Below are 10,596 nucleotides of genomic sequence, written 5' to 3'. Positions count from 1 at the left end.
AAAATCATTGCCTTTGACCGAGTGTCTTATCAGGTCTTTGAGACGTCACAAAGCGCTTCACAGGATACGCTGTAAAGTGAATTGACTGTACGTTTTGTGCGAGAAACGCGACAGCTAATTGCACACAGGAAATTTTTTATAACACCAATAACCTTGTCAGTTGGTATTGTGAAAGCAATTTCCCAGTCAGGAAGTGAATGTCACATTAATAATACATCCACAAGAATTGTTGATACAACACATGTCACGTCTCAAAGCGCTTCACGGGATACACCTTAAAGTGTAGAGACTGTGTGTTTTGGGGCTAAACGCGGCAGCCAATCGCGCCCGGCGACGTCCCCACAAACAGCCGTGGGTTGAGTGACCAAATTATTATTATTATTATTAACAAGCGGCTTCTTACTTACTGCTGTGTGTGTGTATGTGTGGAGTAAGGAAACTTACCCAACGTTTCAGATTGCAAAGCGAGGTGCTAACCGCTGACTGGGGGGGGGGGGGGGGATTGATTGCCACACCCCATTGCCAGTACCTTACCATCAGCTGTGAGGACACTTCCCCTCTCCCCCCCACACCTCCTCCAGGGAACTAACCCAATGTTGAGCAATATTGATTGCTTCACAGAATATACTGTAAAATGTAGTGACTATGTGTTTTGTGGGCGAAACGCGGCAGCCAATTGTGCTCAGTGACGTCCCACAAACAGTCGTGGATTGAAGTGACCGATTCATTTTTGTTTGAAGGAATTATTACTCCCGGAAAAGCCAATCGACTACCAACCGGATCCTACTCACTACAAGGCAAACAGTGACGTGTGGAGTAAGGAAACTTGCCCAACGTTTCTCCCTGTCCCACCCGGGAATCGAACCCAGATCCTCTCGTTTGCCGGGCGAGGGGTCTACCCACTGAGCTACAGGATCATCACTATCATGGCTTCTCTGCTGAAAGATCACTGCTGGAGCTTTCTTGGATTCCTTATTTGGTAGATTTATCTGCACTCATTTACACAGTCAGGAAACTGTCTCTCTATCACACACTAAACCCTGTACCCCATCACCCACCCCGGCCCTCAGCCTCGCCCTCGCCCTCGCCCGGCCCCACTGGCTCCTATCACACACTAAACCCTGTACCCCATCACCCACCCGGCCCTCGCCCCCACTGGGTCCCTATCACACACTAAACCCTGTACCCCATCACCCCCGCCCTCGCCAGGCCCCACTGGGTCCCTATCACACACTAAACCCTGTACCCCATCACCCTCGCCCGGCCCCCTGGGTCCCTATCACACACTAAACCCTGTACCCCATCACCCCCGCCTCGCCCGGCCCCACTGGTCCCTATCACACACTAAACCCTGTACCCATCACCCCCGCCCTCGCCAGGCCCCACTGGGTCCCTATCACACACTAAACCCTGTACCCCATCACCCCGCCCTCGCCAGGCCCCACTGGTCCCTATCACACACTAAACCCTTACCCCATCACCCCCGCCCTCGCCCTCGCCAGGCCCCACTGGGTCTCTATCACACACTAAACCCTGTACCCCATCACCCCCGCCCTCGCCAGGCCCCACTGGGTCCCTATCACACACTAACCCGCCCTCGCCAGGCCCCACTGGGTCCCTATCACACACTAAACCCTGTACCCCATCCCCCCGCCCTCGCCAGGCCCCACTGGGTCCCTATCACACACTAAACCCTGTACCCCATCACCCCCGCCCTCGCCCCCGCCCTCGCCAGGCCCCACTGGGTCTCTATCACACACTAAACCCTGTACCCCATCACCCCCGCCCTCGCCAGGCTCTGTATTAGGCTGAGGATTCCGTGTATCCCACCTATGATAATAATAATAATAATCCTCGCATTTGATATCGCGCTTTTCACGTCTTCTCGACGTCTCAAAGCGCTTTACAGAATAGACTGCATCGTGAATTGACCGTATATTTGTGGGCGAAACACGGCAGCCAATTGCACACAGTGTGTCCCACAAACAGTCGTGGATTGAAAATGACCAATTTATTATTGCTTTGTTTTGGAGGGATTATTATCAGGCGTATGGAGTAAGGAAACTTGCCCGAGGTTTCGCCCCCGGCCTGGAATTGAGCTCAGGTCTCTCGCTTACGAGGCGAGTGCTCTAACCACTGAGCTACAGGACATTTCAAAGCACTTGATAGAATATCCTGGAATGCATTGCCTGAAGGGGTGGCGGAAGCCGATTTGAGAACAACTGTTAAGCGAGAACTTGATAATTATTTGAGCGAACACCACACGGACTCGTGGGGGGAGAGAGAGAGAGAGAGAGAGAGCAGGGAATGGGGTTAGAGTTGAAAGTGACAGTGTGGGGGGAGCGAGCATTGACACGGACACGGTGGGGGAGAGAGAGAGAGAGAGAGCAGGGAATGGGGTTAGAGCTCTTACAATACAAGGCTTTTGTGCAAATTAAAATGAGGCAACAGTCTACACTGCAGAATTTGGGGTAATAAAACAAGAGCGCCGGTCAATATCGCAGTGTACAAAGCTATTGGGATTCAGTAATGAGCTACAACATTAAATTCACAATAAGTTATCTATAAAAACCTTCAACTCGAATCGTCACTTTGAAAATATTGACAAGTCTTGTCTGACGTGATCTTCTCCCCACACACACACACACAACAACTCAACAACGCACTGAGGCTCAGAGCCAATGAGAAAAGAACATGGAAACTTTTGCTGAATAAAAATGGAACAGCGACCATCTGAAGCAGATAAATGATTTTAAAGATGTCTCAAGACATTTAACTTGATGACGTCTATATTTAGGAGATTTTGATCCCATAAAACATTTTTCTGAAGGCAACGTTTAGCTCATCTTTTTCAAAGCTATTAAAATGAATTAACTAATGACTCAACACACAAGTGTTTCAGTAACTACTGTTCCAAATCTAAATTCATAGCTTCATAACCGGCTTAGGAACTGAAGTATTTTGATTTGGCTGAAAGATGACCTGGAAGAATCTGGAAGAGTTCTTATGTTCTTATGTTCTTAATACATGAACCATATTGATGCATCAGGATATTAATGTTACATTACACATAAAACTGAGAAGAAAATGGCTTATGTTGAAATTGCTCCCAGTTGCGACATATAATGTTATCTCCGGACATCAGGGTTATTTATCAGCATCACATTCATTATTCTGCTGAACATTATATGTTGCATTATATGGAGGAAAATCTTTACAGTGGTTTGTAAGCACAACCCCAAAATAATGATGTAGTTCCTTAGCATAACCCAATCGTGAGATTTGATATACAAAAAACCTGACAACTGCAAATAAGATGAATAATCCTGAAAACTGAAGTCATACCCAGCAATTAACTCCAATCCCTGACCCTCATCTCATTTCTAAGGCAGAGCTCCCTCATGTGTCCTTAAAGAGGCGCTGACAATCACTGGCAGCCGTGTGGACCAGTCTGAGGAACTGACAACAAGAATTACCTTCTCAACAAAAGCAGAAATTAGCAGCGATGGAGCCTAAAGTGCAGCAATTTTAAAAACAATTCCTTAAATTAGGAATTCTAATTCGGGAGCTCCGGCCGGTAATTGGAAGTATATCAGACTGACCTATAGCTCTGAAAGCACTCCAAGTCACAGGGAGCTCCCACAGATTGCTGTGATGTACATCCGGTTTCCGTAAGGAACACTGCTGCCATCTCTGTCATTTACACCCCAATGTGCAACTGTGCCTCAGGGTTTGCTCACAAGAGTTATGTTTGTTGCCACAAGTCAAAATGGCCAATTTGCAGAGATCCTTCACACCAATTGGAGTAAAATGCTTAAGACTCAAAGCCATGTCATAACACACAAAGTGGAGACAGAGGCATCACAATTAAAACCTGACAAAGTTGAATTTCCAAGCAGTAAAACTGGTACCAACCCTTTGGATGAACAGTCCCTTTAATTGTGTAATACTGTATCTTGCACTAAAATGTCACCCATTCGATATCTCCAACACACTGGGTTGGTGAGAGTAAAGGCTGAAATGTTCCAGCTTTTCTAATGTGAAGACCGATCATAAAACTTTCTTTATCGGGTTAAATGTTAAAAAAAACTGAGCTACGTCACATCTTACCAATGTCCTGGGAAGGAGGTGTTCAGGGCCCAGAGTGGAGCCCACAGCCCATCTCAGCATCATGTCCATTATGGAGCCCTCATGGTGGACATTTCCTATGCAGTGTATAAAATATGGTGCAGTTTTCATCAGGCAGTACAGCCAGTGTCATCCATCTTCTGCCCCTCGATGAGGTAGAACAAGAATCCAGCTGATAATCTTCATGAATACCACCTATTGAACACCTCCGTCCAATTTTCCAGAATACCAAACCCATAGCATAGATATCTGCTCTTTTAAAAGATTCAAAAGGTTTCATGTTAATGGAATCATCGAGGACTTCTGGAGCCACATATCTTTTTGTTCCCACTCTGTGGTTTGGAGCAATATCGATAGTATCTGTGGCTGAATCGGGCCTTACTCCCAGCCCTAAATCCGCAATGCTGCAGGTTTCGTTCTTCTTTACCAGAATGTTTTTAGATTTCAGATCTCCGTGAGCGATGGCAGGTTTTCCTTGGGTACCAACTATCTCCAGAGGGAGGTGCGCAAGGCCACCTACACATAGAAATTCCCAGAGATAGATTTCCTTTTGTGCTGTCTCTGGTGTCTATATAGAATCTTTCAACAACAATCATAACGTCATTGATCATAACATCATTAGATACAGAGTGCATATGGAAAGAGACAAGGAACCATCTAAGCTGAAGATATTCAACTGGAAGAGGGCAAATTTCAGTGAGTTAAAAAGGGACTTGGCCAAGGTGGACTGGAAAGAAAGATTGGCGGGTAAAACAACTAAAGAGCTGTGGGAAGTCTTCAAGGATGAGATACTCGGGGACAGAATAAATGAATAAATACATTTCCACAAAAGGGAAAACCTCCCTGGATGACCAAGGTAATTGTATCTAGAATGAAGCAGAAAAAGGAGGCGTATGACAAATGTCAAACCCAAGATACAGAAGACAACCAAATAGAATATAGGAAGTGCAGAAGAGGTTTGAAAAAGGAAATAAGAGGCAAAAAGATTATGCGAAAAAAGGTTAGTGGGTAACATTAAAGGGAATTCTAAAATATTTTACAACCATATCAAGAAAAAAGGCTCGTCAAAGGAAGGGTGGGGCCAATTAACAACTCAGGGGGAAATCTTATTGTGGAGGCAGAGGGCACGGCTGATGTTCTGAATGAGTACTTTGAAGTGGATGCACCAAATGCCGCAGTATCGGAGGAGAGGGCAGAGGAAATGGATAGGATAAGTATAAACAGAGAGGAAGTACTGAAAAGGTTGACTGGGCTGAAGGTGATAAGTCGCCCGGTCCGGACGGGATGCAGCCGAGGTTACTATGGGAGGGACGGGTACAAACAGCGGAGGCTTTGGCTACAATTGTTCATTCTTCGTTGGACACAGGAGTGGTGCCCGAGGACTGAAGAGTGGCCAATGTGACTCCCTGTACAAAAAGGGGCAGAAGGACAAACCTGGGAACTCCAGGCCAGTGCCTGACATCAGTAGTGGGGAAACTCCTGGAGACTATAATCCGGGACAGAATAAATCTTCATTTATAGAATATGGGTTAATTAGGGACAGCCAACACGGATTTGTTAAAGGCAAATCTTGTCTAACAAATCTAATAGAATTGTTCGATGAGGTAACGGAGAGGGTGGATAAAGGCAGTGCAGTTGATGTAGGTCATACGGACTTTCAAAAGGCATTTGACAAAGTGCCACATGAAAGACTTGTAAGAAAGATAGAAGCCGTTGGTATAAAAGGGACAGTGGCAGTGGATCCAGAACTCACTGGGAGACAGAGAGCACAGAGTTGTGGTGAACGGCTGCTTTTCTGACTGCAGCGAAGTGTACAGTGGTGTCCCCCAGGGATCGGTATTAGGACCACTGCTCTTCTTAATATACATAAATGATCTGGACTTGGGTACAGCAAACACCATTTCCACGTTTGCGGACGACACAAAGTTAGGGAGAGGGTAAACAGTGAGAAGGATAGGAGCCGACACATGAGGAAACCCATCACTGGTTTGAGAGCATCCAAACAAAACTGAGAGTTTAGTTTCATACATCCCATCGAAACATGGAAATTCCTGAGACATTTATTGGAATGGAATGTCCCCTCTCTCCCTGGAGGGAAGCAACTGCTTACCTCATTATGGAGAACATTAAGCACAGGTTGGCAAGAGCCAAGGCTTGGGGACCCCCAGTGTACACTGAGGTAACTGTTGGAATCTAAGCTGCTAAAAAAACATAGCTTGCCATTGAGAGCGCTGTCTGGCAACTTTCCCACTGTTTGCCCAGCGAGGACCACCCTACCTGTTAGTTAGGGCTTTGGCTGCAGGGTTAACAGGAGCTGAGTGGGAGGTTTCCCTGCCCCAGTGACTGGTCTTTCGCACACAGCCACAGATGGAGAGCAGCCAGTCAGTCAGTCAGTCAGCGGCACGAGAGCGAGGTGCGGAGTGGGGATAAAGCCACAGCGAGGAGAGCAGCCATCCAGGAGCAGAGGATAATAAACCAGGAAGAAATTGGCATGTGTGAGTGTCCAGAAGGACTTGAGTGTCCTTGTACACCAATCACAGAAAGTTAGTCTGTAGGTGCAGCAACCAATTAGGAAGGTGAACGGTATGTTAGTGTTCATTATGAAAGGATTAGAGTAGGGAAGTCTTGCTGCAACCGTACAGGGCCCTGGAATACTGTGTGCAGTTTTGGTCTCCTTATTTAAGGAAGGATGTACTTACTTTGGAGGGGGTGCAGCGTAGATTTACTCGGTTAGTACCAGGGATGAAGGGGATGTGTTACGAGGAGAGGCTGACCAATTTGAGCCTATATTCTCTAGAATATAGAAGAATTAGAGGGGATCTTACAGAAACCTATAAGATCATCAAAGGACATGATAGAGCAGATAGACTATTTCCTTTAAGCACTTTAATACACTTCTTTTGAATGGCTTAAGTGGCCACAACTCAATATGAATTGACTCGCACTGTACCAACATGGCTTGAGGACAACCTTTTGCTGGTAATGGAGACAGAGAATCTATATTCTCTGCAGCAAATGTAATGTGACTCTTCTCTGTAACAATGGGCAACATTCTCACTCACTGAGAAAATGTTGGATGTATTGGCTGAACGGACCCTCACAACCCATTGAGGAGGCAAACACACAGCTGAAATCCATGAGTTAAACATCTCAGCTTTGACGATATGAACGCTGATGATAGATAAATGCCAAGACCACTGCATTCTGGCCTGGAATTGGAATGATTGAGCACTTCTACAACTCCTTCGGCAGTGAGATCTGAGTCTCATGGAGGAACCGTGTTAGAGGTCATCAAAGCCACTATTACAAAGCAGCCGACAACAGAGACGATTCAGCAGAAGCACATGGTTCCATTTATGATCTTAGATCTCCCCATTTGGCAATCTGATCAGCCGTGATCTTATTAAAGATCTTATTAAAGATCTTATTAAGATCGGGACACGCTCGAGGTGCCGAATGGCCTATTCCGGCTCCTGTCACTTATGTTCTTAATCTGCTATGAAATAGGCTTATATGCACTGTATTATTAATACAGTATGTAAATAATCTTTCTTTTTTCAGTTCCATATTATTCTATGATCTGATAAGAGTTCTTTAAAAGTATGAGGAGTTTGATACAGTTTGATAGGAAGGAATGTTTTCTACTGGTGACTCAACGGCATCAATTTAAGCTCACTAGCAAATGAGCAAATGGGGAGCTGAGGAGAATTTTATTCACACGCAGAGTGTTTAGAGCTTGAATTAATGTTTGCTCTTTCTTAAACGTGTCTGTCACAGATTTTCATTTACAGAAAATTCCAACTCGCAGCAAAAAGGATTTCAGCAATAACCTACATTTTATCTACGTTAACATTTCTTAAGACTGTGACTGACTTACATGATTTCAACAGATTGGAAAAAGGATGTGGGAATGGCACCTTCAGTCAAACTTTTATAAGCTATAAATTAAGAAGTCATTCTTTCTTTCGGAGGAATGCGCAGTATATTCTCTTTCAGTTATTACTGTACATATATGTTTTTGTGTTGTTGCTATTCTTCTTTATCACATTGAGAGTTTCAAACAATTGATCTCTCGCTATCATCTGCCACATCACATGCCTCTTGCCTCCAGCTGTACTTCCAGCTAAACAACTAACTACTTCAAATACGATCCCCTAATTTCAACAGAAAAAAATACAAACACAAAAACAATCCATTATTTTTAGGAGGGAATGAGGGAGAGATCTCTCACTGGGATAACTGTACCTACCAGCTGCCGAGGAGTAATGTTGACAGTAGTCATGGAGAAGACAGATTCCAGCAGGTCCTGTTGTTCTCCGTTACAGATTTAAGACAGCATCTGACCTGCAAAATAGGGCAATGGTTGCTAAATGGAATAACCAGTCTACAATAAGGAATAATTACTATATGTCCACTAAAAATTATGTCTATGTGCACTATTTTATTGAGAACATTATTCTTATTGTTTAAAATTGAAGTGGGTACAGACATTCAGATTATTTTCACTCCCATTTAAAAATAGGACTTCTGGTTTGATCCAGTTCACATTTTCACTCATATTCTGTTACCCTTCACCGTTTGTATGTTCCCCTTATCGGAAACTGAGGGACTAAGAACAGAAGTTACCAGTTTGTAGTCAACCGATCGTCTGTGCCTGGACTCTACATTAAACAATTTCTTTACACAAATGAACTCCATGAGCACAGCTCGTCTGTCATTTACTCAATGTTGACTATGAAAATCTCTGTGATATGAACCCTTTCGTTCCTGTGAGAAAATAGAATGTCCGTCTGAAAGAAACAGGTCTTCACTCTAACCCACACTTTCCTGTGAAAGCCGCTTTGTCCAATAATATGTATTTTTTGTCTTACAGCACCGCATCAATCTAACAGTGGAGCCAATACAGCCACAGCGGTAAGACACATGAATTCCCTTTCTTTTTACCCATTATTCTGATAAGCTGCTTAATACAACAACAACAACACCCTCAACCTCACTCAGCCAGTCAGGGTGTTTGGTTTGTCCCTGAACTGTCCTTTCTCCCCACATCCGCGCCATGACCAGCATTGCCTACCACCACCTCTGCAACATTGCCAGACTCCTCCACTGCCTCACCCCTCAGGCTGCCGAAACCCCCACCCACGCATTCGTCACCTCAAGGCTCGATGATGGCAACTCCTTCCTCATTGGCCTTCGCAACTTTTCCCTTCACAAGCGGCAGATCATCCAAAACTCTGTACTCTGGCGCACCGGGCTCCGTAACCCCATCACTCTCACCCTCGCCCAACTCCATGGCCTTGCCCCCTCCCTCCTACCTCTCTGACCTGCTGACTCCATTCAGCGGTCTCCGGTCTGCTCTTTGTCTCCCGCCCGACCATCGCTGGCCGGGCTTTCAGCCTCTCTGCCCCCACACTCTGGTACTCCATCCCACGGTCTCTTGGCCTCGCTTCCTCCCTGGCCTCCTTCAAGCTTGGTCTCAAGACCCTCCTCTTCGATCGTGCCTTCGGTCGCCCTCCCACTTCTCTGCCTTCCCTCACCCCTCCCCCACCCCTTCCCGATGCTTGAATCCTGATCCCTGACTGTCCAGAGCCTCGGGACGTCCTCCCTATGTGAAAGGCACTCTATAAGTGTAATTTTATTTCTGTTGTTGGTTTTGGTCAGCCAGGAGTCTTGACACATACAAAACACATCACCATTCTTTGTGCCTGTGCCTGAGATCTCTGGGTCTAAGACACACCTTTTCTTTCTATAATCTTCCACTATTGCCTTATTCTGTGTTGCACAATTGATACCTCTGATCTCATCATCTTCTGCTCTCCACCTAAATTTTTCCTTTGTCTTTCTTTCCCCGTCCCCATCTCTGCTTGTCGTTAGAGTGGAGTCCTGTAGCTCAGTGGTTAGAGGACTCACCACGCAAGCAAGAGACCTGGGTTTGATTCCCGGGCACAGTGAAACATTGGACACTCCACACACACCTCTGGTTACCTCACAGTAAGTTAGAACCCGGTTGTTAGTCAATTGGCGGATCGCTTTCCGGGGTAATAATTCCTTCAAAAAAAAAGGAAAATTCCTTCAAAAAAAATAATAAATTGGTTACTCAATCCACGATTGATACCTAAGAGGCTGATGTGACCGTTGGTCGGGGCTCCGTGACTTGGGCTCCGAAGGACAAATTGTACCGAGTACATTGGAACCGCTCTGTCTTTCTCTTCCACTCTCTCACTGTCTTTCCTTCTTTTCTTCTCTCTCATTCTCTTTTTTCCTCCATGTTTCTCTCTCTTTAGTTCTCATTTCTTTTTGTTTATCTCTATCTTTTTCTCTCCCTCTTTCTCACTCACTTTCTATCTCTTTTTCTTGTTTTCTTTCTCTCTTTTTCTCTGTATTTTCTTTCTCTCTTTCTTACTTTCTCTCTCTTTTCTCTGTCTATTTTTGCTCTTTTGCTCTCACACCTTTTCTCTGTATTTTTCT

This window comes from Callorhinchus milii, unplaced genomic scaffold, assembly GCF_018977255.1.
Source record: "Callorhinchus milii isolate IMCB2004 unplaced genomic scaffold, IMCB_Cmil_1.0 Scaffold308, whole genome shotgun sequence".
NCBI classification, from domain to species: Eukaryota; Metazoa; Chordata; class Chondrichthyes; order Chimaeriformes; family Callorhinchidae; genus Callorhinchus; species Callorhinchus milii.
This window is presented reverse-complemented; position numbering follows the sequence as displayed.